This window comes from Lampetra planeri, unplaced genomic scaffold, assembly GCF_965212315.1.
Source record: "Lampetra planeri unplaced genomic scaffold, kcLamPlan1.2.h2 scaffold_322, whole genome shotgun sequence".
NCBI lineage: Eukaryota > Metazoa > Chordata > Hyperoartia > Petromyzontiformes > Petromyzontidae > Lampetra > Lampetra planeri.
In genome coordinates, this window is record NW_027615145.1 from 24,821 (window position 1) to 32,349 (window position 7,529).

Below are 7,529 nucleotides of genomic sequence, written 5' to 3' on the forward strand. Positions count from 1 at the left end.
GGTGAGTGAGTGTGTGAGTGGATGAGTGGGTGGGTGAGTGAGTGGGTGAGTGAGTGAGTGAATGAGTGGGTGGGTGAGTGAGTGTGTGAGTGGATGAGTGGGTGGGTGAGTGAGTGGGTGAGCGTGTGAACAGGTGAGGAAGTGAATCTGTGAGTTTCTCAGTGAGCGAGAGAGTGGGTGAGTAAGTGGGTGAGTAAGTGGGTGAGTGAGTGGGTGAGTGAGGGAGTGGGTGAGCAAGTGGGTGAGTGAGATGTGTCCGTGAGCGAATGAATGGATCAGTGAGTGAGTGGGTGAGTGAGTGGGTGATTGTGTGTGTGAGTGAGTGAGTGGGTGCGTAAGAGGGTGAATGAGTCGGTGTGTGAGTGGGTGAGTGGGTGATTGAGTGTGTGAGTGGATGAGTGGGTGTGTGAGTGGGTGAGTGGGTGATTGAGTGTGTGAGTGAGTGTGTGGGTGTGTGAGTGGATCAGTGAGTAGGTGAGTGAGTGGGTGGGTGAGTATGTGAGTGAATGAGTGGGTGAGTGAGCGGGTGGGTGTGTGAGTGTGTGAGTGAGTGAATGAGTGGGTGAGTGAGTGGGTGGGTGTGTGAGTGGATCAATGAGTATATGAGTGAGTGGGTGAGTGAGTGTGTGAGTGATTGAGTGGGTGGGTGAGTGAGTGGGTGAGTGAGTGTGTGAGTGGATGAGTGGGTGGGTGAGTGAGTGGGTGAGTGTGTGAGTGAATGAGTGGGTGGGTGAGTGAGTGGGTGAGTGAGTGTGTGAGTGGATGAGTGGGTGGGTGAGTGAGTGGGTGAGTGTGTGAGTGAATGAGTGGGTGGGTGAGTGAGTGGGTGAGCGTGTGAACAGGTGAGGAAGTGAATGTGTGAGTTGGTCAGTGAGCGAGAGAGTGGGTGAGTAAGTGGATGACTGAGTGGGTGAGTGAGGGAGTGGGTGAGTGAGTGGGTGAGTGAGTGATTGAGTGGGTGGGTGAGTGAGTGGGTGAGTGAGTGTGTGAGTGGATGAGTGGGTGGGTGAGTGAGTGGGTGAGTGAGTGTGTGAGTGGATGAGTGGGTGGGTGAGTGAGTGGGTGAGTGAGTGTGTGAGTGGATGAGTGGGTGGGTGAGTGAGTGGGTGAGTGAATGTGTGAGTGGATGAGTGGGTGGGTGAGTGAGTGGGTGAGTGAGTGGGTGAGTGGATGAGTGGGTGGGTGAGTGAGTGGGTGAGTGGATGAGTGGGTGGGTGAGTGAGTGGGTGAGTGTGTGAGTGAATGAGTGGGTGGGTGAGTGAGTGTGTGAGTGGATGAGTGGGTGGGTGAGTGAGTGGGTGAGTGTGTGAGTGAATGAGTGGGTGGGTGAGTGAGTGGGTGAGCGTGTGAACAGGTGAGGAAGTGAATCTGTGAGTTTCTCAGTGAGCGAGAGAGTGGGTGAGTAAGTGGGTGAGTAAGTGGGTGAGTGAGTGGGTGAGTGAGGGAGTGGGTGAGCAAGTGGGTGAGTGAGATGTGTCCGTGAGCGAATGAATGGATCAGCGAGTGAGTGGGTGAGTGAGTGGGTGATTGTGTGTGTGAGTGAGTGAGTGGGTGCGTAAGAGGGTGAATGAGTCGGTGTGTGAGTGGGTGAGTGGGTGATTGAGTGTGTGAGTGGATGAGTGGGTGTGTGAGTGGGTGAGTGGGTGATTGAGTGTGTGAGTGAGTGTGTGGGTGTGTGAGTGGATCAGTGAGTAGGTGAGTGAGTGGGTGGGTGAGTATGTGAGTGAATGAGTGGGTGAGTGAGCGGGTGGGTGTGTGAGTGGATCAATGAGTATATGAGTGAGTGGGTGCGTAAGAGGGTGAATGAGTCGGTGTGTGAGTGGGTGAGTGGGTGATTGAGTGTGTGAGTGGATGAGTGGGTGTGTGAGTGGGTGAGTGGGTGATTGAGTGTGTGAGTGAGTGTGTGGGTGTGTGAGTGGATCAGTGAGTAGGTGAGTGAGTGGGTGGGTGAGTATGTGAGTGAATGAGTGGGTGAGTGAGCGGGTGGGTGTGTGAGTGTGTGAGTGAGTGAATGAGTGGGTGTGTGAGTGGATCAATGAGTATATGAGTGAGTGGGTGAGTGAGTGTGTGAGTGATTGAGTGGGTGGGTGAGTGAGTGGGTGAGTGAGTGTGTGAGTGGATGAGTGGGTGGGTGAGTGAGTGGGTGAGTGTGTGAGTGAATGAGTGGGTGGGTGAGTGAGTGGGTGAGTGAGTGTGTGAGTGGATGAGTGGGTGGGTGAGTGAGTGAGTGGGTGAGTGTGTGAGTGAATGAGTGGGTGGGTGAGTGAGTGGGTGAGCGTGTGAACAGGTGAGGAAGTGAATGTGTGAGTTGGTCAGTGAGCGAGAGAGTGGGTGAGTAAGTGGATGACTGAGTGGGTGAGTGAGGGAGTGGGTGAGTGAGTGGGTGAGTGAGTGATTGAGTGGGTGGGTGAGTGAGTGGGTGAGTGAGTGTGTGAGTGGATGAGTGGGTGGGTGAGTGAGTGGGTGAGTGAGTGTGTGAGTGGATGAGTGGGTGGGTGAGTGAGTGGGTGAGTGAGTGTGTGAGTGGATGAGTGGGTGGGTGAGTGAGTGGGTGAGTGAATGTGTGAGTGGATGAGTGGGTGGGTGAGTGAGTGGGTGAGTGAGTGGGTGAGTGGATGAGTGGGTGGGTGAGTGAGTGGGTGAGTGGATGAGTGGGTGGGTGAGTGAGTGGGTGAGTGTGTGAGTGAATGAGTGGGTGGGTGAGTGAGTGTGTGAGTGGATGAGTGGGTGGGTGAGTGAGTGGGTGAGTGTGTGAGTGAATGAGTGGGTGGGTGAGTGAGTGGGTGAGCGTGTGAACAGGTGAGGAAGTGAATCTGTGAGTTTCTCAGTGAGCGAGAGAGTGGGTGAGTAAGTGGGTGAGTAAGTGGGTGAGTGAGTGGGTGAGTGAGGGAGTGGGTGAGCAAGTGGGTGAGTGAGATGTGTCCGTGAGCGAATGAATGGATCAGCGAGTGAGTGGGTGAGTGAGTGGGTGATTGTGTGTGTGAGTGAGTGAGTGGGTGCGTAAGAGGGTGAATGAGTCGGTGTGTGAGTGGGTGAGTGGGTGATTGAGTGTGTGAGTGGATGAGTGGGTGTGTGAGTGGGTGAGTGGGTGATTGAGTGTGTGAGTGAGTGTGTGGGTGTGTGAGTGGATCAGTGAGTAGGTGAGTGAGTGGGTGGGTGAGTATGTGAGTGAATGAGTGGGTGAGTGAGCGGGTGGGTGTGTGAGTGGATCAATGAGTATATGAGTGAGTGGGTGCGTAAGAGGGTGAATGAGTCGGTGTGTGAGTGGGTGAGTGGGTGATTGAGTGTGTGAGTGGATGAGTGGGTGTGTGAGTGGGTGAGTGGGTGATTGAGTGTGTGAGTGAGTGTGTGGGTGTGTGAGTGGATCAGTGAGTAGGTGAGTGAGTGGGTGGGTGAGTATGTGAGTGAATGAGTGGGTGAGTGAGCGGGTGGGTGTGTGAGTGTGTGAGTGAGTGAATGAGTGGGTGAGTGAGTGGGTGGGTGTGTGAGTGGATCAATGAGTATATGAGTGAGTGGGTGAGTGAGTGTGTGAGTGATTGAGTGGGTGGGTGAGTGAGTGGGTGAGTGAGTGTGTGAGTGGATGAGTGGGTGGGTGAGTGAGTGGGTGAGTGTGTGAGTGAATGAGTGGGTGGGTGAGTGAGTGGGTGAGCGTGTGAACAGGTGAGGAAGTGAATGTGTGAGTTGGTCAGTGAGCGAGAGAGTAGGTGAGTAAGTGGATGACTGAGTGGGTGAGTGAGGGAGTGGGTGAGTGAGTGGGTGAGTGAGTGATTGAGTGGGTGGGTGAGTGAGTGGGTGAGTGAGTGTGTGAGTGGATGAGTGGGTGGGTGAGTGAGTGGGTGAGTGAGTGTGTGAGTGGATGAGTGGGTGGGTGAGTGAGTGGGTGAGTGAGTGTGTGAGTGGATGAGTGGGTGGGTGAGTGAGTGGGTGAGTGAATGTGTGAGTGGATGAGTGGGTGGGTGAGTGAGTGGGTGAGTGAGTGGGTGAGTGGATGAGTGGGTGGGTGAGTGAGTGGGTGAGTGGATGAGTGGGTGGGTGAGTGAGTGGGTGAGTGTGTGAGTGAATGAGTGGGTGGGTGAGTGAGTGTGTGAGTGGATGAGTGGGTGGGTGAGTGAGTGGGTGAGTGTGTGAGTGAATGAGTGGGTGGGTGAGTGAGTGGGTGAGCGTGTGAACAGGTGAGGAAGTGAATCTGTGAGTTTCTCAGTGAGCGAGAGAGTGGGTGAGTAAGTGGGTGAGTAAGTGGGTGAGTGAGTGGGTGAGTGAGGGAGTGGGTGAGCAAGTGGGTGAGTGAGATGTGTCCGTGAGCGAATGAATGGATCAGCGAGTGAGTGGGTGAGTGAGTGGGTGATTGTGTGTGTGAGTGAGTGAGTGGGTGCGTAAGAGGGTGAATGAGTCGGTGTGTGAGTGGGTGAGTGGGTGATTGAGTGTGTGAGTGGATGAGTGGGTGTGTGAGTGGGTGAGTGGGTGATTGAGTGTGTGAGTGAGTGTGTGGGTGTGTGAGTGGATCAGTGAGTAGGTGAGTGAGTGGGTGGGTGAGTATGTGAGTGAATGAGTGGGTGAGTGAGCGGGTGGGTGTGTGAGTGTGTGAGTGAGTGAATGAGTGGGTGAGTGAGTGGGTGGGTGTGTGAGTGGATCAATGAGTATATGAGTGAGTGGGTGAGTGAGTGTGTGAGTGATTGAGTGGGTGGGTGAGTGAGTGGGTGAGTGAGTGTGTGAGTGGATGAGTGGGTGGGTGAGTGAGTGGGTGAGTGTGTGAGTGAATGAGTGGGTGGGTGAGTGAGTGGGTGAGCGTGTGAACAGGTGAGGAAGTGAATGTGTGAGTTGGTCAGTGAGCGAGAGAGTGGGTGAGTAAGTGGATGACTGAGTGGGTGAGTGAGGGAGTGGGTGAGTAAGTGGGTGAGTGAGATGTGTCCGTGAGCGAATGAATGGATCAGCGAGTGAGTGGGTGCGTAAGAGGGTGAATGAGTCGGTGTGTGAGTGGGTGAGTGGGTGATTGAGTGTGTGAGTGGATGAGTGGGTGTGTGAGTGGATCAGTGAGTAGGTGAGTGAGTGGGTGGGTGAGTATGTGAGTGAATGAGTGGGTGAGTGAGTGGGTGGGTGTGTGAGTGGATCAATGAGTATATGAGTGAGTGGGTGAGTGAGTGTGTGAATGAGTGTGTGAGTGAATGAGTGGGTGAGTGAGCGGGTGGGTGTGTGAGTGGATCAATGAGTATATGAGTGAGTGGGTGAGTGAGTGGGTGAGTGAGTGTGTGAGTGAGTTAATGAGTGGGTGAGTGGGTGGGTGGGTGTGTGAGTGGATCAGTGAGTAGGTGAGTGAGTGGGTGAGTGAGTGGGTGTGTCAGTGGGTGAGTGGGTGATTGAGTGTGTGAGTGAGTGAGTGGGTGTGTGAGTGGATCAGTGAGTAGGTGAGTGAGTGTGTGAGTGAGTGTGTGGGTGAGTGAGTGGGTGGGTGTGTGAGTGGATCAGTGAGTGGGTGAGTGAGTGGGTGGGTGTGTGAGTGGATCAGTGAGTAGGTGAGTGAGTGGGTGAGTGAGTGGGTGTGTCAGTGGGTGAGTGGGTGATTGAGTGTGTGAGTGAGTGAGTGGGTGTGTGAGTGGATCAGTGAGTAGGTGAGTGAGTGTGTGAGTGAGTGTGTGGGTGAGTGAGTGGGTGGGTGTGTGAGTGGATCAGTGAGTGGGTGAGTGAGTGGGTGGGTGTGTGAGTGGATCAGTGAGTAGGTGAGTGAGTGTGTGAGTGAGTGTGTGGGTGAGTGAGTGGGTGGGTGTGTGAGTGGATCAGTGAGTGGGTGAGTGAGTGGGTGGGTGTGTGAGTGGATCAGTGAGTAGGTGAGTGAGTGTGTGAGTGAGTGTGTGGGTGAGTGAGTGGGTGGGTGTGTGAGTGAATCAGTGAGTGGGTGAGTGTGTGGATGAGTAGAGAAGGGATCGTATGGCCATGCCCTCCCTTTTCTCCAATTGCGGAAGGTGGACAAACCTAATTAAACATCTTTACCGGTTAGAAACATTTAGCCTAACCTGTCTACGATCCATCCTGGGTTTAGGCTCCAGGCCGAATTATGTGAGTAGAGTGAGAAGAGAGGCAGGAGAGTGCGTGGATTGAAGTGAGATGAGACACAGGGTAGTGCGTGGAGGGGAGGAGAGTGAGATGAGAGGGAGGGGGGAACGTGGAGTGGAGTGAGATGAGAGGGAGAGGCAGGAGAGTGCGTGGAGTGGAGTGAGATGAGAGAGAGAGGGGAGAGGCAGGAGAGTGCATAGAGGGGAGTGGAGTGAGATGAGAGGGTGGTGGGGGGAACGTGGAGTGGAAAGAGATGAGAGGGAGAGGCAGGAGAGTGCGTGGAGTGGAGTGAGATGAGAGGCAGGAGAGTGTGTGGAGGGGAGTGAGATGAGTGGGAGAGACAGGGGAGTGCGTGGAGTGGAGTGGAGTGAGATGAGAGGGGAGATGCAGGAGAGTGGTAGAAATGGAGTGAGATGAGAGGGGAGAGACAGGGGAGTGCGTGGAGGGGAGTGAGATGAGAGGGAGAGGCAGGAGACTGTGTGGAGGGTAGTTGAGTGAGATGAGAGGTGGGAGAGTGTGTGGAGTGAGGTGAGAGGGGAGAGACAGGGGAGTGCGTGGAGTGGAGTGAGATGAGAGGGGAGAGGCAGGAGAGTGCGTGGAGTGGAGTGAGATGAGATGGGAGAGATAGGGGAGTGCGTAGAGGGGAGTGAGATGAGATGAGAGGGGGGGGAGAGTACTTGGAGTGAAGTGAGATGAGAGGGGGGGAATGCATGGAGGGGAGGGAGATGAGAAGAGAGATGCAGGAGACTGTGTGGAGGGGAGTGAGATGAAAGGGGAGAGGCAGGTGAGTGCGTGGAGTGAGATGAGAGGAGAGAGGCAGGGGAGTGCGTGGAGTGGAATGAGATGAGAGGGGAGAGGCAGGCGAGTGCGTGGAGTGAGATGAGAGGAGAGAGGCAGGGGAGTGCGTGGAGGGGAGTGAGATGAGAGGGGAGAGGCAGGGGAGTGCGTGGAGTGAGATGAGAGGGGAGAGGCAGGAGAGTGCGTAGAGTGGAGTGAGATGAGAGGGGGGGAATGCGTGGAGGGGAGTGAGATGAGAGGGGAGAGGCAGAAGAGTGCGTGGAGAGGAGTGAGATGAGAGGGAGACACAGGGTAGTGCGTGGAGGGGATTAGAGTGAGATGAGAGGCAGGAGTGTGTGTGGAGGGGAGTGAGATGAGAGGGAGAGGCAGGAGAGAGCGTGGAGTGGAGTGAGATGAGAGGGGAGAAACAGGAGAGTGCGTGGAGTGGAGTGAGATGAGAGGGGGGGAGTGTGTGGATGGGAGTGAGATGAGAGGGGAGAGAGACAGGGGAGTTTGTGGAGGGGAGTGGAGTGAGATGAGAGGTGGGAGAGTGCGTGGAGTGGAGTGAGATGAGAGGGGAGAAACAGGGGAGTGCGTAGAGGGGAGTGGAGTGAGATGAGAGGGGGGGATGCGTGGAGTGGAGTGAGATGAGAGGTGGGAGAGTGCGTGGAGGGGAATGAGATGAGAGGGAGAGACAGGGGAGT